The sequence below is a fragment of the Salmo salar genome, chromosome ssa10 (genome assembly GCF_905237065.1).
Source record: "Salmo salar chromosome ssa10, Ssal_v3.1, whole genome shotgun sequence".
In the NCBI taxonomy this organism is placed as follows: Eukaryota; Metazoa; Chordata; class Actinopteri; order Salmoniformes; family Salmonidae; genus Salmo; species Salmo salar.
In genome coordinates this window covers 24912546-24939416 of record NC_059451.1, presented here as the reverse complement: position 1 = coordinate 24939416, position 26871 = coordinate 24912546, and the positions used below count along the sequence as shown (strand labels likewise).

Genomic DNA, 26871 nt, shown 5'->3' with positions numbered 1-26871 from the left:
CCAGAAAAACAACGTTTATTTGTGTGAACTGACACCTGGCAAATGCAGATAATCCAAGTAAATCAATAATGTGCGGTCCAAACCAGAAGAACACTAGATTTACCACAAAGAGTCTGGCTGGCATTCCAAGTGAACAGCAGTGAAAACCTAAAAGATAAATAAATGGGGCTCTCTTCTATCAGATAGGCATGACTCCACTCACAGATCAAAGCCACAAACATTCCACAATGGTCCACATGTTGGAGTTTAGAGCCTGTGGAGGGAGCGCCTCATTGAAATCTTCACATTGACTCCCCGTCACTAGAACAAGCACCCTGCTTCCCTCTACACTGGACAAGTGAGCCAGACATAGGGCTGTTGCGGTGACCGTATTACCGCCACCCCGGCGGTTGTGGTGGATGAATCAGAATTAGTTGGGTAACATAGATAATTAAGATGTTTTAATTTGGTAATGCAGAATTAGCCACCACACACACGGTCACGAGTCATGAAGGCAGTCAAATTCCACATGACCGTTTAGACACGGTAATTAGGCTTCTCCAAGCTCTGATGCTGCTGCTGGTCATTAGTAGCCTACCAAACTTGATAACTGCACTCTATTGTCCCATTAAACACTCTGACATCAATGCTATGCAATTGCGGCAGAAAACAGAGTGATGGCCACTAATAAAAAGAGGAGGATCCCATCAGCTTCTAACAGGCTAGGCCTATTATATTTATTTCTCAACTTTCCTAATATTACGCACATTGCTTATATTTACAACAGGAGTATAGCCTATATGGCTGGGATGAAGAAAAAAAAAACATGGGGAAAAGCGTCCTCCATTTGCTATTTAAGTGCATAGATGACATGTATTTTTTCCCACTGCCCCAGTTTCGATACAGGTGCACGATAATGGTCAATTCTAAATCAAAGTAAATGTCACACATATTATTTAGTATATGTAAAGACAAGATTAAAACAAGAATAGTCTGATGGGTGACAATATTAGCCTATCACTTGTGAATGATATATTATCACTTGCGAATGATGCACAGCATAAACAATGCCTTTTTTTTTGCAACTCGTTCTAATCAAAGTTGCACACCTCATGTAGCCTAGCCCATAGGCCTATATGTTTTAATAAGGTTGGTTTCACAACTAAAGTGACCAAATAACTTAAAATTAACCACATTAATCTGCTTTACAAGGGGTGTAGAGCCTAACTGGCATACAAGCAGCGTGTGAGTTTCAAGTTTGGGGAAGATCATTTTCACCATAAAAATGCAGCTTTATTATAAAAGCATTACATGCTTTTGCAGTCACTTTTGATAATGGTGTTTTCCACTAATGGAACATTTGTGTTTATAGCCTACTACCATGTGTGCACTGCTGTGCTTCTAATGTGAAGAAATAGCCTAATAGTTTATCAACATTTTAAGTTAAACGTTCTGATTGACATAGGCTAGTGCTTTTGTTGTTTGTTAGGTCTACTCATCTTGTTGACTGACGAAAAAAAATCTTCATTATGCATTGGATAAGGACGCGTGCGGTTGCATCCCCGATGTGTCTGTCTTAACTTGTAGCCTGTGAGAAAGACCCAATCACGTGACAGAGAGCCGTGTGAGTGAGAGACGCTTCCAATTGCGCAGCACACTCAGGGTGAAGGGCACAACGCAGCACTCCGGGCCGCAAAAGGCATGGATTTTTTTAGGGTGCATTACGTGGAATTCGAGGCATTATCAAGTGCTTGTCAAATTGTGAATGAGAGACTGATGTAGTGTGTACAACCTGCGCAAATAACAAAGCAGAGCTCATGCCTTTCAAGCGACTTTTTTTCAAATCATCATTAGAGTCGCATCATGCAGCCTTACAATGTATTAAAAATCAAAACATATAGCCCAACTAAAGTTACATTAATATGCCTAAATTAAGCATATAGGAATACCTATCTCTTTGTTAACCGCTCAACACAGAATAGCTGCATGTGCGCACACCCTCAAATCGTTTGGATAAAATATTTATATTTTATTCAGCTTTGTTCAATTGTATTCTTCATACTATAAAATAATGTCACGGAATTCTAAGTAAATCTTGTCTGCTAAATGACCTAATGTAGCCCACAGCCATTGGGCATAGCCACATCAGGACCTAACATAAGGACAACTCAGAGAATGCTATTATGTTCTTCTGAAACAGACTACATTTTCTTCATATCATGCTTCTTTAGACCTGTCTAAAATAAATAATGCACTTATTGTGCAGGTGTAGGCTATATTACATGGATTGATTAGACTTTTTAATATGCCCTCAGCCAAAATTGCTGGCACAATGAGCAAAAGAAAGAGAGAACGAGAGCAAGACTAGGCTAGACAGACTGGCACACACAAAGACCCGTAATGCCACAAAGACAATGCTCTGGAAAACAAATACATAGTTTCCATATTTTCTTTCATATATTTTAGAACAAAGTTTATATTAGGGTTTCTAACGGTTTTTGGGAGAGTGGGGGTGCAGGGCATCATACCATATGATGATGCAATAAAACGATGGCCGAAGCAGGACACCATCCATTTTCCCTACGAAGGTAGTTGACGGCCATTTTGTTAACTGTTCAAATCTTATTGTTATATTTTCAAGTAATATCTTACTTTTGATGGTTTTATCATTCCAGGATTGTAAGAGTTAATGAACAAATCACCAACACCTCTGCAATACCATTTAAACGTGATAAACTTATAAATGTCAGAACGGATATTAAATGACCATTGCAGCTGTCCCCTCGTGAGTTTGACCAAAGTTCAATAAGGGTGAAACTGATCTTCTTACTACCCCACCCTGGCCCTAAACTTGTTATTTTTTTATTTTATATTTTTTTATTCACATTCCATCAATATAAGCAGTTTGGAAATGTATTATTACGTACTTTCTGAATTTGCCGAAAAACTCTCTCTCCTATCTCTCTCTCTATCCTCTCCCTCATATTCCCCGACCTCATCTTTACACATTTACTATTAATACATATTTATCGTGGCCCTTGTTGTTGCTATTTTCTTTCCAAGTAAGTTATTTCTCTGGCCAGGGATCGCTCAACATAACATCATTTTTTGGCAGACATTTCATGTGCAGAGGACTTTGCTGTTGGCAGCCATTTTAGATTGCTCTTTCTCCCGTCTCTCTTTCACTCACTCACTCACTCACTCTCCCTCCCTCCCGCTCTCTTTCTCGCCCAGAGCAAGAACACACAAAGTACAACTAACCCTGTTGAACAGTGCCAGCATGCCCCTGTGCCAAATCACCCCTTGAGACGAAAGAGAAAAAGACAGAGCAGTGCCAGTGAACTGCTGTTGGCAGAGGGAGAGAAAGAGAGAAAAAGACAGAAATAAAGAGAGAGGGATAGAGATGCACAGAGTGTGTGTGTGGGGGGGGGCAGAGAGAAAGAGAGAATGTTTTGTTAAAGAAGTGACTTAACGAGAAAGACATTCTAGCCGAGTTACTCTGGAATCACAGTGAGTCACAGTTAAATTACAACACAGAAAAGACAGCATTACAAGCACCTGGGAAGCAAAGTAGGTTCCCTCCTCAGTCCAACCAGGGGACACATGCTTGTCTGTCGTAAACTGACCACAATTACTCATAAAAGTCCCCCACCATCAGAGATATGGTCCATGATGCAAGTATACTCGTAACTCAGAGATTCATTGTTGTAACACAATCATTTGTACAGTGTACATGTTCCCATAACAGGAAAACCACAAGGCTGGTGAATTAGAATTTCTACCATGCTCCCAGTATTTGGTTTCATTTTGATCTCATGACATTATTGTAAATACAGCGGCTGGCTAAAGCCAACAGCAGGCTGAAGTGGACAGAGGAAGCCAAGAGACGCATTTGGAGGCAAGGCTGTCTATTCACAGTTACCCTGGTGCCTGGGCTAATTTGGAGAGAAAACCTTTGGCTTCTCCCAAACCCATTTCCCATCAGTCACTCAGTGAGAGGAGCTATTTCTCCAGCAGCTCTGTTTCTGGCAGGAACTAGCACCCAAGCTATGATGATGTGACAGTAGGACAGCATAGGCCAAAATACTGAAACAATTATGACCGGTCTGTTCCCTTACAACCGAGAGCAAGAATTTCATATGAATCAGAGACATTGCTGTGTTCTCAATAACACATCCCTTACTGGAGCCATTAGGAAGAATAACTTAATAAACATGAACCATTATGAGAGGCTTTAATATGTAGTGATAATGCACTAATTAATGAAGATAATCAAGCTTTTGCCATCTGTGTCATTGGTATAGAGAAGGCTACCTTGTAACGATTAAACCGGTCAGACCAACTTTCTACTGTGAAATCTCAAATGGAATTGGAATTGAATGGTCAATTCAAATCCAATTTATAACTAATAACCTCTCTGTAGTGTGTAACAAGGTAATCACAGTAATGCACTTTTTAGCAGTATTGACAGTGCTGGAGCAAAGCTCATCTAGGCTCTGTCTGGCTGGAGTAACACCTCCCCTTCTTACTGCTGTATAATAGATAATTCACTCAAATTCTATCCTCAACCACAGTACCCTATATGTTTCCTAAAACATGAATATATACGAAGCTTACTTCTTGTTGTGGTATGTTGAAGCATACTGCACGCTTTACTAGTTTGGAATGATACTGAAAAATGCAGGTAAATAAAACAATGTCTCGTGCTTGTGCCCTGACACCAGTGGCTGTCTCTTGTGATCTCTCTCAAATCTGTTTACTTGTCACACGCACCAAATACAACAGGTGTAGACATACCCATGAAATGCTTGCTTTACGATGCAGAGTTAAAAAATTATAATAAAAATAAATATAGTAACACAAGGAATAGAATACACAAATGTTTAGCTCTATACAGGGAGTACCAGTACCAGATCAATGTGCAGGGAAGGGTATGAGGTATTTGAAGTAGATATGTACATTGACAACTTAGATGGAAAGCTACCGAGGATGGTACAGTAGCTGACTCTATAGCCACTACTATCTGTCATATCTTTAATCTGAGCCAAGAGGAAAGCCTTTGTCCTCAGGCCTGGAGGGAAGCCAAAGTAATTCCGCTATCCAAGAGTGGTAAAGCTGCCTTTATTGGTTATAACAGCAGACCTATAAGCTTGCTGCCAGCTCTTAGCAAATTGTTGGAAAAAATTGTGTTTGACCAAATACAATGCTATTTCTCAATAAACAAATTAACAACAGACTTTCAGTACACTTATAGAGAAGGGCACTCAACATGTACTGCACTGACACAAATGCAAAAAGTACACAAATGTACTTTCAGTACACTTATAGAGAAGGGCACTCAACATGTACTGCACTGACACAAATGCAGCACAAGTCTTTGATATTATTGACCATAACCTGTTGTTGAAAAACGTATGTGTTATGGCTTTTCAACCTCTGCCATATCATGGATTCAGAGCTGTCTATCTAATAGAACTCAAAGGGTTTTCTTTAATGGAAGCTTCTCTAATGTCAAACATGTAAAGTATGGTGTACCGCAGGGCAGCTCTCTAGGCCCTCTACTCTTTTCTATTTTTACCAATGACCTGCCACTGGCATTAAACAAAGCATGTGTTTGAAGCAATAAACTGGGCATGCACATCTCTAAAACTAAGAGCATTGCATTTGGTACAAATCATTCCTTAAGTTCTAGACCTCAGCTGAATCTGGTAATAAATGGTGTGGCTGTTGAACAAGTTGAGGAGACTAAATTACTTGACGTTACTTTAGATTGTAAACTGTCATGGTCAAACTATATAGACTCAATGGTTGTAAAGATGGGGAGAGGTCTGTCTGTAATAAAGAGATGCTCTGCTTTTTTGACATCACACTCCAAAAAGTAAGTTCTGCAGGCTCTAGTTTTGTCTAATCTTGATTATTGTCCAGTTGTGTGGTCCAGTGCTGCAAGGAAAGACCCAGTTAAGCTGCAGCTGGCCCAAAACAGAGCGGCACGTTTTGCTCTTAATTGTAATCAGAGGGCTGATATAAATACTATGCATGCCAGTCTCTCTTGGCTAAGAGTTGAGGAGAGACTGATTATTTTCATAAGAAACATCAATGTGTTGAAAATCCCAAATTGTTTGCATAGTCAACTTACACACAGCTGACACACACACTTATCCCACCAGACATGCCACCAGGGGTCTTTTCACAGTCCCCAAATCCAGAACAAATTCAAGAACGTTTACAGTATTATATAGAGCCCTAATTGCATGGAACTTCCTTCCAGCTCATATTGCTCAAATAAAGAGCAAACCTGGTTTAAAAAAACAGTTAAAGCAACACCTTAAGGCACAACGCCGCTCCCCTATTTGACCTAGATAGTTTGTGTGTATGCATTGATATGTAGGGTGTGTGTGCCTTTACATTTTTTTATGTAGTTCTGTCCTTGAGCTGTTCTTGTCTATTGATGTTCTATATTATGTAATTCTGTATTATGTTTAATGTTTTGTGTGGATCCCAGGAAGAGTAGCTGCTGCTTTTGCAACAGCTAATGGGGATCCTAATAAAATACCAAATATACCAATACATGAAGGCTGGGAAAAGTGACTAGTTATCAGGATGGATAATAATGAGTAAAATGAAAAACAGAGTAGCAGCAGCAAATTCCTGGATTCACCTGCTCAGTCTGTCACTCCCCCCCCCAAAAAAATGTAAATGTAAAGAGCAGGTGTTCCTAATGTTTTGTGCACTCAGTATAGTCGTGTGAGTGTGCATAAAGTCAGTGCAAGATCGGGTCAGTGCAAATAGTCCTTGTAACCATGTAATAAACTATTTAGCAGTCTTATGGCTTGGGGTAGAAGCTGTCTCAGATCCATTTGGTCCGAGAGCCGACGCTCTGGTACCGTTTGCTGGTACGTCTCAGTGTACATCTATGTCTCAGTGTTTGTGTGGTAAGATTGTTCTGCTCACTGCAGCTGAGCTTAGAGCCTGGCTGGCAAGGCCTACATGCCGAGAGAACAAACCAAACAATGGCGTTCTGCCCCAGCAACAGAGCTAGCGAGCTCACCGATCTCCCTTCATTTTGTCTGCCTCGCTCTCTCTCTCTCCATCTCGGTTTTCCCTTCAGCAACCCCAATCAATTTCACATCGCCAATTCAATTTCAAACCTAATTTTTGGGAATGACAAGAACATAGCCAATGCAGAGATATTACAGCAAAAAACGTTCTCCCCATCTGTTCGATTTCTTTCCACCTCTTGCTTGCACTTCTCTGCCTCGCTTCTTTCCCTCCCTCATTTCTGCCCATGCAGACAGTCTGAGTTACAGCTATCGACCGAGCCCCAGCAGCCCTCCCCACCCACAAACTCCCTACGCTGTTTAACATTTAGAATGGATGTTGTGGAGAATGTCCAAAAAATACAGTCAATAGAAGAGGACTGATCCATTAGACCAGATTCCATATAGAAACCAATCCTACGGAAAACTTTTATTGGCCAAATGATCCAACCATCTAATGAGTTCTATGGTATTGTTAAACATAATCCTAATTTATTCAGAATAAGTTGCAGAGACCGCTAATTTACATTCAAGATAGCTAACCTCTCTTGTAAACAAAGCAAGTGCTGTCTGCACTGGCTTGGCTGGTAAATGGCTGCTTTAATCCTGTTTATACTATATATTTCAAGACAGACTTTCCTACATCTTAAGCCTGAATCTGGGTTATTGCTGAAATACACAGTAAACCTGCTCTGATTACACAATGGAAAGTCCTTGCAGAATTACAGAGCCCTAAATCAGCTTGGAGATCATTCTTCTTTTAATTCATTCAGAAAAAAATAGCTGAGCATGAGAAAATCAGGCGCTGCAGCACTGGCTTTAATTTAACTTAATTTAATACAGCCATCCTTTTATGTGCTGGAGCACTAAAGTGTCCTATATACAGTCTGATAGATAGAGGCTACGCTGAGGAGAGCTGGGCAGAGGACAGCCTTAAGTCTTGTCTGTCAAACACTACGCACAGCTCTCAAACTGATAAACAACCACGGCCAACTGTAAAACACATACAGAAAAAGTACAGGGATTCAGAGGGGTGGAAAAGTAAGACGCAAGGACAGAGAAGGATGAAGGGAGAGAAAATTAGATGACAGGAAAAATAAAAGTACAGTAGAGGTCAGGTTGTCGTCAAATAAATGTTACGATACTAAAAAAGAAATGAATGGGAAAGGTCAGGCAGCTGAAAAATATGTCAACAGTAAAAGACGCACGTTACGCAGCTGCAAAAAGCCAAAATTCCGGCTCCTCGGCTGGCTGGGCTGAGAATCCAGGAAAGGAGTGGGTTACAGTGAATGTCAGGCATTTGTGTGAAAATGGTGGGCTCTGATAATTGGACCAGCTGGCCTTTTCTTGCAGTAGATTGCAGCTTCCTGTGGTACTGGGTCTTTAAGGGGTGGGAGCGGCGTGACAGTAATAACACACAAGGCTTTTTACTCTATCAGGAGACTAGAGGAATAGCTACCAGCTTGCGGAAGGGAACTCATTCAGATAAAGGATAAAGTGTCTGGATATGTGTGTTTTTCCCCTAAGCACACACATTGCAGTGTTTCCCTAATATTTATTTAGCAGTGGTGGTGCGCCGCTACCAAATTGTAGCCGGCACCCCGAAAAATATGATTTCATTGTAATATATACAGTACCAGTCAAAAGTTTGGACACACCTACTCATTCAAGGGTTGTTTTTTTTTTTGTACTATTTTCTACATTGTAGAATAATAGAAGACAACACTATGAAATAACACATGGAATCATGTCGTAACCAAAAAAAGTCTTAAACAAATCTAAATATATTTCATATTTGAGATTCGTCAAAGTAGCCACCCTTTGCCTTGATAACAGCTTTGCTACTCTTGGCATTCTCTCAACCAGCTTCATGAGGTAGTCATCTGGAATGCATTAACAGGTGTGCCTTGTTAAAAGTTAATTTGTGGAACTTCTTTCCTTCTTAATGCGTTTGAGCCAATCAGTTGTGACAAAGGTAGGTGTGGTATACAGAAGAAAGCCCTATTTGGTAATTGACCAAGTCCATATTATGGCAAGAACAGCTCAAATAAGCAAAGAGAAACGACAATCCATCATTACTTTAGGACATGAAAGTCAGTCAATACGGAACATTTCAAGAACTTTGAAAGTTTCTTCAAGTGCTGTCGCAAAAACCATCAAGCGCTATGATGAAACTGGCTCTCGTGAGGACTACCACAGGAAAGGAAGACCCAAAGTTACCTCTGCTGAAGAAGATAAGTTCATTAGAGTTACCAGCCTCAGAAATTGCAGATAATAGATTGCAAATAAATGCTTCAGTGTTCAATTCCTTTTTCAACAGGACAATGACCCAACAGACCTCCCCTAAGGGCTATTTGACCAAGAAGAAGAGAGATGGTGCTGCATCAGATGACAAGGTCTCCACAATCACTCGACCTCAACCCAATTGAGATGGTTTGGGATGAGATGGACCAAAGAGTGAAAGAAAAGCAGCCAACAAGTTCTCAGCATATGTGGGAACTCCTACAAGACTGTTGGAAAAGCATTCCAGGTGAAGCTGGTTGAGAGAAGCTGCCATCAAGGCAAAGGGTGGCTACATTTAAGAATATAAAATATATTTACATTTGTTGAACACTTTTTTGGTTACTACATGATTCCATGTATTATTTTATATGATGTCTTCACGGTCATTATTATTTTACAATGTAGAACATTGTAGAAATAAATAAAAACCCTTGAATGAGTAGGTGTGTCCAAACTTTTGACTGGTACTGTAGATACAGTGCATTTGGAAAGTATTCAGACCCATTGACCTTTTCCACATTTTGTTATTGAGTAGGTGTCCAAACTTTTGACTGCTACTGTGTACACACACGCACACACATATATATATATACATATATATACACATACATATATTATTATTTATATATATATATATATATATATATATATATATATATATACACACACATAAAAACACCAGTCTCAACGTCAATGGTGAAGAGGCTATTCCGGAATGCTGGCGTTCTAGGCAGAGTTGCAAAGAAAAAGCTATATCTCAGACTGGACAATAAAAATAAAATATTAAGATGGGCAAAAGAACACAGACACTGGACAGAGGAACTCTGCCTAGAAGGCCAGCATCCTGGAGTTGCCTCTTCACTGTTGACGTTGAGACTGGTGTTCGGCGGGTACTATTTAATGAAGCTGCCAGTTGAGGACTTGTAAGGCGTCTGTTTCTCAAACTTGACACTCTAATGTACTTGTCCTCTTGCTCAGTTGTGCACCGGGGCCTCCCACTCCTCTTTCTATTCTGGTTAGAGCCAGTTTGCGCTGTTCTGTGAAGGGAGTAGTACACAGCGTTGTACGAGATCCTCAGTTTCTTGGCAATTTCTTACATGGAATAGCCTTCATGTCTCAGAATAAAGATAGATTGACGAGTTTCAGAAGAAAGGACTTTGTTTCTGGCCCTTTTGAGCCTGTAATCGAACCCACAAATGCTGATGCTCCAGATACTCAACTAGTCTAAAGGGCCGTTTTATTGCTTCTTTAATCAGAACAACAGTTTTCAGCTGTGCTAACATAATTGCAAAAGGGTTTTCTAATGATCAATTAGCCTTTTAAAATGCTAGACTTGGATTACCTAACACAACGTGCCATCGGAACACAGGAGTGATGGTTGCTGATAATGGGCCTCTGTACGCCTATGTAGATATTCCATTAAAAAATCAGCTGTTTCCAGCTACAATAGTCATTCACAACATTAACAATGTCTACACTGTATTTCTGATCAATTTGATGTTATTTTAATAGACAAAAAATGTCCTTTCATTCAAAAACAAGGACATTTCGAAGTGACCCCAAACTTTTGAACGGTAGTGTGTGTATATATATACAGTTGAAGTGGGAAGTTTACATACACCTTAGCAAAATATATTTAAACTCAGTTTTTCACAATTCCTGACATTTAATCCTAGTAAAAATTCCCTGTTTTAGGTCAGTTAGGATCATCACTTTATTTTAAGAATGTGAAATGTCAGAATAATAGTAGAGAGAATGATTTATTTCAGCTTTTATTTCTTTCATCACATTCGGAGTGGGTCAGAAGTTTACATACACTCAATTAGTATTTGGTAGCATCGCCTTTAAATTGTTTAACTTGGGTCAAACGTTTTGGATAGCCTTCCACAAGCTTCCCACAATAAGTTGGGTGAATTTTGGCCCATTCCTCCTGACAGGGCTGGTGTAACTGAGTCAGGTTTGTAGGCCTCCTTGCTCGCACACGCTTTTTCAGTTCTGCCTACAAATTTTCTATAGGATTGAGGTCAGGGCTTTGTGATGGCCACTCCAATACCTTGACTTTGTTGTCCTTAAGCCATTTTGCCACAACTTTGGAAGTATGCTTGGGGTCATTGTCCATTTGGAAGACCCATTTGCGACCAAGCTTTAACTTCCTGACTGATGTCTTGAGATGTTGCTTGAATATATCCACATCATTTTCCTTCCTTATGACGCCATCTATTTTGTGAAGTGCACAAAATAGATGGCCCACTGGAATTGTGATACAGTGAATTACAAGTGAAATAATCTGTCTGTAAACAATTGTTAGAAAAATTACTTGTGTCATATGCACAAAGTAGATGTCCTAACCGACTTGCCAAATCTATAGTTTGTTAACAAGAAATTTGTGGAGTGGTTGAAAGACGAGTTTTAATGACTCCATCCTAAGTGTATGTAAACTTCCGACTTCAACTGTATATTTCTGCTTTAAAAAAGGGACAATGCAATATTTGGATATTTAAACCATTTTCTACTTACCCAGACTCAGATGAACTCATGGATACCATTTGTTTCTGCGTGCAGTTTGAAGGGAGTTAGCTCATCCCATAGACTTCCAGTCATTGCGATAGTTAGCAATGGCTCACGAAATTACCTTCAACTTCCTTCAAATTACATGCAGATCATTTTTATCCATCAGTTCAGATGACTCTAGATAAGTACCAAAAGGGCTTGATTGCCATAATCTTGCACTATGCCTTTAAGAACAGTGACAAATTATAACTTATATTTGTAGTAGACAGAGCGAGCAGTGGCACAAATGAGAGCCATGAGAGCACAGCCACAGCTTGCTCCTCATCATCTCCCTACAGTGCAGTGGCGTGCATCAGTTATATTTCAAATGGTGTCAACATAATACCATTTTCTTGTAGAGTAGAATGTCCTTTTAAAAAGTCACCAGAAGTGCCCTTCTCACAGTTGTTCTAAAACCTTTCAAATCAATAAAGTTTTGTCATTTAGCAGACGCTCTTTTCCAGAGCAAATTATAGGAGCAATTAGGGTTAAGCACCTTGCTCAGGGTCACATCAACAGATTTTTCACTTAGTCGGCTAGGGGGTTTCGAACCAGCAACCTTTCGGTTACTGGCCCAACAATCTTAACCGCTAGGCTACATGCCGGGAGGGTATTCCCACAGACCCCCCCCCCCCAGCTAACACGAAGAGCTATTAAACAACAATATAGCGACTAGTCGTGAGCTTCAATCGCGCCAGGAAAGGCCTCGTTTATATTGTGTGTAAGAATGATGAAACTCTATTTTTCCTGCTTTTCCATAAACCACAATATTAAAACCAGATGCGAATGCCGTGTACTTTTCAAGCTATTTTTGGACAGATTTCATTGACTTATTAAAATATATATTTATATAAAAGGTTTAAACCACCCACCATCCCCTTTGGATTGGATATAAAGCTCTCTCCCTAAAATCTGAGCACAACATGTCATTTGTGGAGCGGTGTGCACACAAAATCTTGCAGATTAAATAATAAATTATAAAACACACGCACACCTTAACATATAATCACATGATAACATAGTGACACCATGCTCAAGCATCCCCGTATGGACAGGGCGGCACAGTGACTCTGTGGCAGCCTGTCTTCGCCTCTCCTTCCTGGGTGGGCACCTAGGTGGCGTGGCCTGTTTGGTCTGTTTGTGTTGGAGACAGCTACAGGAGTCTTCCCGCCACCACCTGGACCCTCAACAGAGAGGAATTACCACCAGGCATGCATGCTGTCCTTCACGCTCCCCTCATTCTTCCATTCACAGCAGATTCCCTTTCAAATAGGCTTTTGGTTTGGCAACAATGTAGTATATCCATAACAAACTCTCACACTCCGTGGTGAGAAGCCCCGGCTAGCTCACTGATCCCTTTCTTTACACTCGGTCTACAGTTTCCCGCTTGCTTCAAGTGGACTTTACTGGAATGACAATAATGTGAGCCAGAGAGCTGAATTGATGGCAAACAATAACATATATCAGACCACAATGGTACGCTGTAGGAACAACTTCATGGACAGACCCGCCAAGGATGTTGATGTCTCACTTTCCTGCTGCTCTCTGTCTGCCCAGCTCATTTTTTACACAGATTTTTTTACACAGAGGCCAATGCCTTGTTATTCTGTGTGGTCAATGATAATTTCACAGCAGACTCACATAATGTTCACCAAGACAGTTAGTTACACTAATATACAGTGCATTCGGAAAGTATTACGTTACTGCCTTATTCTAAAATGTATTAAATTAAAAAAAATCCTCATCAATCTACATACAATACCCCATAATGACAAAGCAAAAACCTTTTTTCCATTTTTTTTGCAAATGTATTTCAAATAAAATTTCTGAGCAAAAATCAAGCCATGAGGTCAAAGGAATTGTCTGTAGAGCTCCGAGATAGGATTGTGTCGAGGCACAGATCTGGGGAAGCATTGAAGGTTCCCAAGAACACAGTGGCCTCCATCATTCTTAAATGGAAGAAGTTTGGAACCACCATGACTCTTCCTAGAGCTGGCTGCCCGGCCAAACTGAGAAATCAGGGGAGAATGGCCTTGGTCAGGGAGGTGACCAAGAACCCAATGGTCACTCTGACAGCACTCCAGAGTTCCTCTGTGGAGATGGGAAAACCTTCCAGAAGGTCAACCATCTCTGCAGCACTCCACAAATCAGGCCTGTATGGTAGAGTGGCCAGACGAAAGCTACTCACTCCTCAGTAAAAGGCACATGACACCTGGCACCATCCCTACAGTGAAGCATGGTGGTGGCAGCATCATGCTCTGGGGATATTTTTCAGCGGCAGGAACTGGGAGACTAGTCAGGATCGAGGGAAAGATGAAAGGAGCAAAGTAAAAAGAGATCCTTGATGAAAACCTGTTCCAGAGCACTCAGGAACTCAGACTGGGGTTAAGGTTCACCTTCCAACAGGACGACGACCCCAAGCACACAGCCAAGACAACGCAGGAGAGGCTTCGGGACAAGTTTCTGAATGTCCTTGAGTGGCCCAACCAGAGCCCGGACTTGAACCCGATCGAACATCTCTGGAGAGACCTAAAAATAGCTGTGCAGCGATGCTCCCCATCCAACCTGATAGAGCTTGAGAGGATCTGCAGAGAAAAATGGGAGAAACTTCCCAAATACAGGTATGCCAAGCTTGTAGCGTCATACCCAAGAAGACTCAAGGCTGTAATTTGCTGCCAAAGGTGCTTCAACAAAGTACTGAGTGAAGGGTCTGAATACTTATGTAAATGTTATATTTCAGTTTTTTTTATTTGTAATACATTTGCTAAAATGTTTTTGCTTTGTAATTATGGGGTATTGTGTGTAGATTGATTAGGAAAAAAACAATTTAATCCATTTTAGAATAAGGTTTTAACGTGGAAAAAGTAAAGGGGTCTGATTTCTTTCCGAATGCACTGTAAAAGCATTACCATTTTAAAAACCTTTTCCAAGTAGCCCTGGCCTGGGTGGATGTCCACCTGTAACCACAGGGGGCAGTGTGGAGGCCAGTGGTGCCCTGAGCACTCACTACTGATACAGCATGCTTCAGCTTAGATGACCAGGCCACAGCCACTAACTACTACATTACTGTACAGTGCTCTGCTTGTGAGTAAAGACATTTCCAGCTGCAACATACACACATTCACAACTGGTGGCTTGTCGTCTTGACCAGCCTTAACATAACGGTGCGCTTCATGGCGGCTATCAAGAGGATGAGCCTGAATTGACTAATGAGTGTTTTCGCAATTGATCTTAGTCTACATTACATCTACTGTAATACATTAAATTAAAGCACTAGTGTAATCAGTCACTATGGGACATTTCATTGGCAGATGCAGATGCTGTCATCCATCCTATTGGTGCAATAAGCAGCATTGAAGTGAACCAGACCCAGTGATGTCAGGGAGGCTAATGAGAATCAGACCGAGGTGGTCTAACTCTGGCATGTTTACGCCACATGTGAGGGGTGAACCAGCAGCGACCAGAAAGAGAAAGGGAGGTTGTTAAGCAACCAGAGTGGTTTTTCGTAAGATTGTTAGTGTTCTTTTGACGAGACCTCACCACTGTCTGTCCACCACCACAGCACAAATCTGTGAGCTGTCAAGTGCAGCCTGGGTACACTGAGAGAAAGAGAGAGGGGTGGGAGGGTGCAGCCATGACAGACCTCTGTAGGTCTCATGTTCAGTTTAGATACAGGGATAATGCTCGGTCTAATATGCTGTTGGAGATTCTTTGAAAGTATTGCCTTGAAAGTGAGACCCTTAACTTAATCTCTCAGTTCAAACCACTTATACTCTGAGTTGCTACTGTATTCACGTCATAAACAAGTACAATCGTGGGGGAAAACAATTGCGGTTCACCATCTCCTCCCATTCAACATAGCATAGATTTACTTAGTTATTACTTTTCATTGGCTTACAATTATGTTTTGTTAATTGCTTGAACAGTCACTAAGATTATATTTGGTTGATATAGTTGCAAAATACTTATTTTGGATGCAGCAGTTATTAGCTAGAATGCTAACACTCATTGACATACACTGTAGCAAAGCTAGCCAAAGAGCCATTTTACTGGTTGAAGTTGAAGTGTTTTTTTTTTTTTTTGTATAATGCAGCTGATTTTCATTCATACGAGCCTTACAATCCAATTATAATCCAAAAGTAGTGTGAAATGCACTCAAAAGCAACATATGCAGTGTCTTCAGAAAGTATCCATACCCCTTGACTTATTCCACATTCTGTTGTGTTACAGCCTGAATTCTGAAATGAATTGAATATATTTTTTACACAGAATACCCCATAATGACAAAGGGAAAACATGTTTAGACATTTTTGCAAATGTATTAAAAATGAAATACAGAAATATTTAATTTACACAAGTATTCACAGCCCTAAGTCAATACTTTGTAGAAGAACATTTGGCCACGATTACAGCTGTGGGTCTTTCTGGGTCTCTAAAAGCTTTCCACACCTAGATTGTGCCTATTATTCTTTAAAGAATTCTACAAGCTCTGTCAAATTGGTTATAGATCATTGCTAGACATACATTTTCAGGTAATGCCATAGATTTTCAAGTATATTTAAGTAAAAACTGTAACTCAGCCAGGAACATTGTCTTCTTGGTAAGCAACTCCAGTGTAGATTTGGCCTTGTGTTTTAGGTTATTGTCGTGCTAAAGGGTGAATTCATCTCCCAGTGTCTGGTGGAAAGCAGACAAACAGGTTTTCCTCTAGGATTTTTCCTGTGCTTAGCTCCATTACGTTTATTTTTTATCCTGAAAAACTCCCCAGCCCTTAACGATTACAAGCATACCCATAACATGATGCAGCCACCACCATGCTTGAAAATATGGAGAGTGGTACTAATTAATGTGTTGTATTGGATTTGCCCCAAACATAACACTTTGTATTCAGGACAAAAAGTTAATTGCTTTGCCACACTTTTTGCCGTATTACTTTAGTGCCTTGTTGCAAATATTTGGATTCGGTACAGGCTTCCTTCTTTTCACTATGTCAATTAGGTTAGTATTGTGGAGTAACTACAATGTTGTTGACCAAATCCTCAGTTATCTCCTATCATAGCCATTAAACTCTGTAACTGTTTTAAAGTCACATTGGCCTCATGGTGAAATCCCTGAGCAGTTTCTTTCCTCTCTGTCAACTGAGTTAGGAAGGACGCCTGTATCTTTGTAGTGACTGGGTGTATTGATACACCATTCAAAGTGTAATTAACAATGTCACCATGCTCAAAGGGATATTCATAGTTTTTTTTTTTTTTTTACCCATCTACCAATAGGTACCCTTCTTTGTAATGCATTGGAAAACCACCCTGGTCTTTGTGGGTGAATCTGAAATTGTTTGAAATTCACTGCTCGACTGAGAGACCTTACAGATAATTGTATGTGTGGGTTACAGAGATGAGGTAGTCTTTAAAAAAGAATGTTAAACCCTATTATAAGCACACAGAGTGAGTCCATGCAACTTATTATGTGACTTGTTAAGCACATTTTTATGCCTGAACTTATTTAGGCTTGCTATAACAAAGGGGTTGAATACTTATTGACTCAAGACATTTCAGCTTTTCATTTTTTATTAATTTATAGGGTATTGTGTGTCAGCCAGTGACAAAAAAAATCTAAATTTAATCCATATTAATTTCAAGCTGAAACACAACAAAATGTGAAAAAAGTCAAGGGGTGTGAATACTTTCTGAAGGCACTGTAAATTGAGGCTTCCCCCATGTTTTCCCCCAAGGTGGGGAAATAGTGAATAACGACTGAGTATCTCAGCACTCCTATAAAACTTGCAGCGTGTGCCGAGAGACCAGATAGGCATCAAAACAGGAGGTCATCTGAGGCAACCCTCCTCCCACAAATGGCTGGGTGCTTGCCTGGAGCCTGCTTGGGTGATGCGATGTGTTGTATAGATGGATGGCAGCTCCAGCTGATGGACTGTGGCTTGGCACTAGTGCCTAAAGGCTTAACCTCAACTACTAGGCAAAAGGAATCCCTCTGGAGGGAAAATTGCCTTGTCAAAAGGCGATCTGCTAGAGCTGGGGCCTGGGACTGACTAATATCTTGGGTGTTGATCATATAGACTTTGAGAGGTACAGTAGAACTACTGAGCATAGCTAAATAGTTCAGAAAAAGAGCACATGCATCTGGATTCAATCAATTCAATAAAGCGGTAGGAGGGAAAGCGATGAGCGAGGACGTTTCATAAGAATATCTTCATGACGCCCTCTCAAAGCTGTAGCTTTGTTACTCTTAAATAGCAGGACACGACATGAGAAGATGACTGCGTCCTTGGTTCGGTTGGAGGGTAAAGGCAGTTACAGGATGACGGTTATCGAGCTATCTTTCCTCCTGTAGTTGTGATCCCGCCCCTGACGTAGGCTACGCGGCAGTGTGCTTCACATCTCCCCAGTTTAGAGGGAGGGGTGTTATCTGCAGTGGCAGGGGGCCTGTCCTGGGACTCAGCTCTGCCTGATTATACTGACGAGACGTTGTGCCTGATTACCATATCTGATTTTGTGGAATTAGGGAAAGCATCACTGCCATGTACTTTGTCATTATCCCCAATCTATACCCTACAGTTAACAACTATCCTAACCTAGCTAGATTCACCAAGATAATACAGTGTGTTGTTTCTGAAACCCTTCACTGATTAAAACTGGAGAAATGGAATTAAATAACAGACGCTTGTCATTTCTTCTGCATGGAAACTTAAAAACAAGATTAATCAAGGCTGAGGCTCCCTCCATCTGTGTGGGATTAGAAAACCTGCGATAGACAGTTATGGTTCCAATCAAAATGATGGTGGAATCAATCACACATGCAATCCATGAGGTTGAAGGAGATAGAAAGTGACATTTAAAAAGGTTCAAAGACTTGCTGTGTTGACATGCTGTTCTCTCACTATATCACTGGTGTGTTAGTGTAACTTTAATATCATACTCTGAACTAAGATTGACACTCTCTGGCAAAACATTTCTTATAAAGATATGATATTGTACTGTGCAGTAATGGCGACAGAGAGAGAGAGTGAGTGAGTGAGTGAGGGAAGGAGGGAGAAGGGGATGGAGGAAAGTTTGAGGGTGTGATGTGGCACTTGTCCTGAAATGCCCTTTCTTCAATACGTGACTGTTATTCCCCTCCCCCAACTCTCTCTCTCCCCTTCCCTCTCTTGTTTTTCTCTCACTTTCCTCTCTTTATAGTTTTATTGTATGCTTTGTGCAACAATGCAGCAACGTGGCAAACATGAACATTAACCTCAAGCCATCTGGAATCCTCGTTAGAAAGGGAGCTACATCTACTTCCCTTCTCTCTTTTTGCTGCCTCTGTAATCAAGTTTGCTCATTTTCTGGGCTTCATCCAAGTAACAAAGGAACAAGTAGAGAAGAAGTATAAATCAATCAAACAAAATCATGTCATAGTATATCATTACTAAACGCAAATAGGCTACTGTCTAACTAAGTCTGAAAAAGTGAAACATTATTTTACAGCCCAGTGCCTGCAGTAACCAAAAACAAAGTATACTTCAATGTACAGAGTCCAGTGCAGTGTTCAGCATTTCTACATGAGTGTCCCTATCTTGGCACTAACAAAGCGTTACTATAATTTTACACGTGGTAATACAGTATACTGGCTCGGATGCTTGTCTTGATACATATACAGTAAAGAAAAAAACTCAAAAGTAAAACATAACAGTAATATCAGTGCTTCTGGCTTCACTTCAAGCACAATTTTCTTCATTGTCTTGTAGTTGAAAAGCATCATGACTGCTCTACAATAGCAGACAAGCCCTACAGCATGATAGTGCATGAAACTAGGCCTGTGTTCCCATGGAGCGGAGCAGCAGCCCCATGTTGTGCTGAGTGCTCAGGGCCCCAGTGGGACTAAGAATAGCATGGAAACCCTGATCAATATGAGAGAGGCAGACAGAGAGACACAGCCAGGAAATCCAACCCTCTAGCAGGCTCATCCAGTCACAGAGCATGTGTCTGGGGCTGCCAATCTGCAGGTATTCTGCTGATTGGGGCCGATCCAGATGGGAGCTGAGCTGCTGTCTGTGACTGACATACACACACACACGCACCACAGATCCACAATCCAGACTCCTTAATAAAAATACCAGAATGGCTGTGGTTGTGTGTGTGTGTCAGAGCTGCAGTGGCACATTCTAGACCAACATCCACTTTTAGCCAGTTGTTTTTGGATACACATTTACTCCCGTAGAGACGTTTACTCTCCTATAGGCAGAAGACTTGAACACGAGCCAAAGGCATACCGCAAGGCCTTGCAAATAACTGATTGACGACTCTTTGATTCACAGCATAATTATGTATGGTAACGCTACAAAACGCACAAGCCATCCAAATACTGTCCAAACAGCGTACTGTACAAAGCCAGTCATTCAGACGGACGATGCGGTCACCCACTTGGAGAACAGGAAACGTCCAATTGAGCCAATGGATTGCAGTTCATGGCCCCAACAAATGAGGCCTGTCTTTTAAATCAAAACAGACTTTATTAGCCATCGATACACACGCCATTAATCATATGGATGAATGATGATCTAAGCAGATACTTGCAGCTGTAAATCTGCTGGAAGAAGCTCAATGACCTTTGCAACCTGTAGTGGTCTTATTTTGAGCAAAAGGTATTAACACTAGTAATACATGAGCTTGTCTATTACAGTCAACCTGCATGTTCATAGTTTTCCCAGAGCCAGATCTCCACACCACTCCTATCTATTCATCTATCTATAGTATCTATCTATCTATAGTATCTCTCTCTCTCTATCTATCTATCTATCTATCCATCTATCTATCTATCTATCTATCTATCCATCTATCTATAGTATCTATCTATCCATCTATCTATAGTATCTATCTATCCATCCATCTATAGTATCTATCTATCCATCCATCTATAGTATCTATCTATCCATCCATCTATAGTAGCTATCTATCCATCCATCTATAGTATCTATCTATAGTATCTATCTATAGTATCTATAGTATCTATAGTATCTATCTATAGTATCTATCTATCTATCTATCTATCTATCTATCTATCTATCTATCTATCTATCTATCTATCTATCTATCTATCTATCTATCTATCTATCTATCTATCTATCTATCTATCTATCTATCTATCTATCTATCTATCTATCTATCTATCTATCCATCCATCTATAGTATCTATCTATCATCCATCTATAGTATCTATCTATCCATCCATCTATAGTATCTATCTATCTATCCATCTATCTATCTATCTATCTATCTATCCATCTATCTATCCATCCATCTATAGTATCTATCTATCTATCTATCTATCTATCTATCTATCTATCTATCTATCTATCTATCTATCTATCTATCTATCTATCTATCTATCTATCTATCTATCTATCTATCTATCTATCTATCTATCTATCTATCTATCTATCTATCAGTCTGTTGCAGGCTCATTTATGGGGCAGAAATCCCTGCAAGAGGCTTGGGGCTGGTAGGATGGGGTTTATGGAGGGAGGCGAGGGTCATGGGTGAATGCAGCTGTGTAACTCAAACCCCCTAAACAGCTGCTGCCAGCTCGTTCTCTGTCGGAGTAATCGCTCACAAGCTTTTTATTCCAAATAAACATGCATATAAAATATGTAATATTTTTCGGGTGGATTTAAGTATACAAGTCTACATTTTCCTGTTCTCAATCAATTTAATAAGGGATTGAGGGAAGAGGCAGAGATGGAAAAAATCTGTTCAGTGAAAAATTCTACCCCCTCCCACTTGGACCCTATGCCCATAAAATGTGATCTGGACACAATAAGGGAGAGCCATTTAACTTTCCCCTAATATCTGGACTAAGCAGTTGTCCCATACTAGGAACATTATCCGGAGCTTATCCTGAACTTGTACCAGATATTTTTTCTTTTCTTTTAAATAACTTTTTTTCTCTTCCTTTTTTGAATTACACTGCCTTTTCCAACGTAAACAATCCAGATACTTTATCGCCTGTGTTTATGAAGCATTTATTCCACTGTCTACCTCCTCTTACAACAGTTCAAATCAATCAAATGTACAACCTAGTGAATTTACTGTCGTTTTTTAGGACAGCCCTTTAGGACCAAATCAGTAAAGGACCTAAAACATCTCCCTCTCTCCTAACATGCTGACAGAGCATAACACAGAACACAGGACGAGAGGCACTAAAAGGAACCCCAGTCCACTATCTCCTGTTCAATATCCATCTCTGCTCTAGCTGTCTTCCCTTCCCTCTCTCCTCCCCTTCAGTTCCAGTCCAGCTGCTCTGTGCTGCCCCTGCCCTGCTGGTGCCAACGACCCACTGTTCTGTGTGCAGTCTAAACACACAAACACACACAGTCAGTTGGCACATGGAAGGTTTGCCCAGGCCTGTCCCAAGTCCAGCAGCCCTGAGTAGCCTTCTAGTCATGTGCAAAGAAAATGGCCCTACTACCACACTTCCGCTCCAAGAAATGAAAACAGAGACAGTCAAAACCAGACTGTAACTGTACAACAAATAGTAGTAAAATCCTGAAAAGAGCGGTCTGGCCAGATAAGGTGTGGCAGGACATTTCTGACCTATCAGCAGGCTTCCTGTCTGTCTGCAGGCCCTCCAGTCTTGGGAGATAACTCAAATTCGCAATCTAGCCTCAGATTAGTGGAAAGGTCATCTCTCTGGGTGAAAAGAACCAGTGTTAATATTATTCTATTTTAGAATGTAGACCATACATTACAGGTGAACAAAGGTGAACAATAACAATCATTTCAATGTGAGCCCCTAAAATGGACGCCAAAGACACATTTCCATTTTTAAGGTAAACAGTTTTGAACTTGAAAAACCAAGTGAACCTTCACTAATCATTAACAATAGAACACGTTTAACATGTTTCATTCTCCCACAACAGGTCCTGAGGTAAAATAACCTACTGCAGCTCCTGAGGAATAAACAGGACTGGGCCTTGGTAAAATCAACTGTTCATCTGCCAGCCCCTGGGGAGTGGTATTGAGTTCAGAGGCTGAAAGGATCAGGGGAGGGGAGAGAGATTTATTATTAAAACCTGCTTAAAGCGTAGCCTCACTTTGTCCCTGTTCAGTCCTCCTCTCCCCATCTCTGTCCCTGTTCAGTCCTCCTCTCCCCATCTCTCTCCCTGTTCAGTCCTCCTCTCCGCATCTCTGTCCCTGTTCAGTCCTCCTCTCCCATCTCTCTCCCTGTTCAGTCCTCCTCTCCCCATCTCTGTCCCTGTTCAGTCCTCCTCTTCCCATCTCTGTCCCTGTTCAGTCCTCCTCTCCCCATCTCTGTCCCTGTTCAGTCCTCCTCTCCCCATCTCTGTCCCTGTTCAGTCCTCCTCTCCCCATCTCTGTCCCTGTGGCTGACATATCAATCTGTTTCCTCTCAGTCAGGCCACTCACTTTGTGCCACTGTTCTGTGGTAGAGCTGGAAAATATATATTTTTTTGGGGTTGACCAACAACACAACAAAGGCTGTGTTAGATCTTAACACAGATTATCCAGATTTTTTATCTATTAAATTATGACAATTCTTATTTCCCCATTGATGTGAAGATACATGGGAGATGTCCAGTCAGTTTTTCTGAATCATTGATCTAATAGATAATGTGGAAGAGTTGGGACAAACAGAGCTTGCCATTTTAAACACAGTAGATGTTGCAGCCACAATGTTTATACCATAATGCTTCTAACTCTAGTTAGCACCGTCTTGGCACTGTGTGGTTTAATGCAGCCTGACGACACCAACAAAGCCTTGTGACTTACTGCCATAGACCACATACTTCCTCAATCATAAAGGCAATAAAGGCTGCCTCAGACAAAGCAGACAATATTATCAGTAAGCAGTAAACACGAGAGGAGAACAATAACACCCTGTGTAGCATACGGACTGCAAATGGACCAATCTAGCACGTTGTAATTAATGTGTGACACAAGGCAGCTGCCCCATTCTGCCAGATGTAGATTGTGGAGTGGAGAGGTTTTTAATCAAACCGTAATGAATCAGTAGGGGGAGGGGAGAAAGGGGGAGCTGCGTAAACCTAAACAACCATGTAATTGCCCATTCTCTCTCTTTTCTCCCTGTGTAGATCCGCTCCTGCTGCTTTTCCATCCTTCCCCCTCTTCATCTTCCTCTTGATGCGGATGGGCAGCATGCCAAGCATGCCATCAGTGGCAGTGTCATTGTCTCCATGCCACCAGTGATACCAGCTGCCACTGTTGGCAGGGCTCCATGCGGCCTATAGACAGCTGGTACTATGCTGGGAACACTGAGGAGATGAAGGTTCTGGGGGGTTGGGAGATGGGATGGGAGGGACGCTGGTTGTGGGTAAATTAGGGTTGGGGGGAAATGTTACGTTAAAGCCTGTGTTGAGTTAAAGACTCAAAACAGTTTAGGCCTTGCACTGACATAATGCAGTGATCTGTGATGATACTACTTATGACCTTTGTCTTCTGCTGAATGAGGTAGGCCTACATCATCTGTTTAGAGACAGTGTGTAATGACATGATAAACAACAACAAACAGCATCCAACCTGACAACGTCCACCATCTCTAGCCTGCCTACCTTCTCAGAGGCTCCAGGTGTGTATTGGTTCATAGTGAACAGCTGCCACCAGTAACCCCACTCTGTGCCCCTAACCAGATGCCCAACGGAATGCCTTGTCGACTGGCTGTTATGTTCCTTCTCTCTCTCGCTCTGTTGTTTATTTGTTTGTCTCATCAATAGCAGGTGGTGCAGGATGCACAGCAGCTGCTCACTATCAACCTCTCTTTATCTTTGATGAATTCTTTTTTATGGAAATAAAGATAAAAACAAAAGATGTCTTAAATTGGAAACAAGCATGCGTGCATAATACACACCCACGCACACGCACACACACGCACACGCACCCACACACAAAATTGGGTCTCTGACAAAAAGTATGCCCAAAAGCTGTGCTATTCTGGTCTCCAGAGAACCATGAACTATAATACTCCCTGGCATTTAGTCTCTGTCCCTTTTAAGTACAACTAAAATGTAATTGTAGGAAGACATACGCTTACAAACAGAAAGGGGAATAATAATGATGAATCTGTTAAACTTGAAACACAATTTGAAAATGCAGATCCTATGGGAGTTGAACGCAAATGCAGACAGCCTCCTTTTATTCAGTCTATTCAGCGTGTTCACTGTGTTATGCACCAAATTAGGAACTAGAAGACTAGAATGGACATGATTGTTCTTATGACAGTATAAAAGGTCAGCCATTTTGGTCAGGGAGAGTAGCTCAGCCATGGTCAGCCAGTGCTGTGATAAGATACTGTAGTGTAAAGAATGAATTTGAAGATTATCTACACAGCATGTTTGTTAGCTAGCTAGCCCGACAGTTTAAGTGGAATGATTCCAAAACAAATTCAAATGAACTGCTAATACGCCAACATTCCATACAAACAATGCAGTCAATCCACAGTCATAAACTGTCTGAAATCAGATGATGATAGGATTTACACAGGCTTTAAATGCAACAAGTACTGATATTGTATCATATTATAACACTCACAGCTTTCCAAGAAAACAAACATGAATACATTTATGTTTACATATATTTTAGAGGCTATGTATACAGAAACTTGGTATAAAACCTGTATAAACTGTATTTAGAACTGTATTACAATATTTTAGGTTAACAGTATTTCTATAACATCATTTCTGATATATCACATGCCTTACTTTTATTTTCCTGCATAAGTAAAAGCAGGAAATGCATCACCCGTGCCTCTGCTGCTATTCATTCCAATTAGAATGGTTTGGATTTCTCCCTGACCACAACGGCTGCCACTTTCATACCATTCTGGAACTTTTGAGGGTTTATGACACATCCCCTCTAGTAATTTAATATGATCTCTATGGTGTTTAGTGTGAGAGATAATAGAGACTGCCATTTGTTTTATTTTACCTTTATTTAACCAGGTAGGCCAGTTGAGAACAAGTTCTCATTTACAACGGCGACCTGGCCAAGATAAAGCAAAGCAGTGTGACACAAACAACAACACAGAGTTACACATGGAATAAACAAACGTACAGTCATGAAAGGAGGAGCTAACTGAGATGAAGTGCAGAACACACACCCTTCTCAATCTTTGGACCCTCATGTTCCACTTTCTAATGCCAAGGGGTGACAGGTGGAAGGCAGTGGAGACACCCCCTTTCTCCCCCCCCTTCCCCCACCAAGGACACTTCATCCACAGTCCTCCTCTCAGCATAACCGACTGGTAATGTGCAAATATGTGACATTTACTGTAGATGTGTTACTCTATTCCAATGAGACAGTTGAATCAAGTCTGTTCATGTGGGTACACTGTAGACCATGGCACATCACTACAAAGTTAACCCTACTTCAAAGTACTGTACAGCAGCATCTACATGTACTGCTACACTATTGATTTATTATTGTGGAACTGTAAAAATATGAGAACTGTGGATATCGAGCATTGTAACTTCAACGAGCCTTGTAATACAAATAAAGTTCTGCATGGCTGATGCAATAAATATTGTATATTAATGAGACCACAATGCCGCTGCAACAATATTTTCTCGCTATCCTGTTATTTTTGTTTAACTTTTGTACCCTACTTTTATCCATTCTTGTAAAATCAATATTGACAATGTATCACATACTGGCAGTGAAAAATAAACCCTGGAACAATGAAAACCACAAACACGCTCAGCCAAACAGTCCGACCACACTCCTCCTGGGTACAGACATAGGGAGATAGACAGAGCAAAGGAGGACGACTTATGCTGAGTAGGTGAAAAGAAACAGAGGTTACTTATACATATACAGTGTGAGAAAAGAATTACAAGCACAAGTTTCAAACTCCTTTTACTCTGTGTACTTCAATGAGCTGAAAATGACCTTCAGGTGGCCCTAAGCACACAACAGCCTCCATAACTCCCTAGAACTTTAATGAAACACCATGACATGCAGTAGGTACATCACATTATGTGTACACCTTTACTGCCTCG

At 40.9% G+C, this 26871-nt stretch overlaps 1 protein-coding gene across 10 annotated transcripts in view; it reads right to left on the bottom strand.

Annotated features, from left to right (window-relative positions):
* The window catches only part of LOC106613851 (nuclear factor 1 C-type), a 140087-nt gene that overhangs the window by 31928 nt on the left and 81288 nt on the right, over nt 1-26871 (bottom strand). The window lies entirely within an intron of this gene.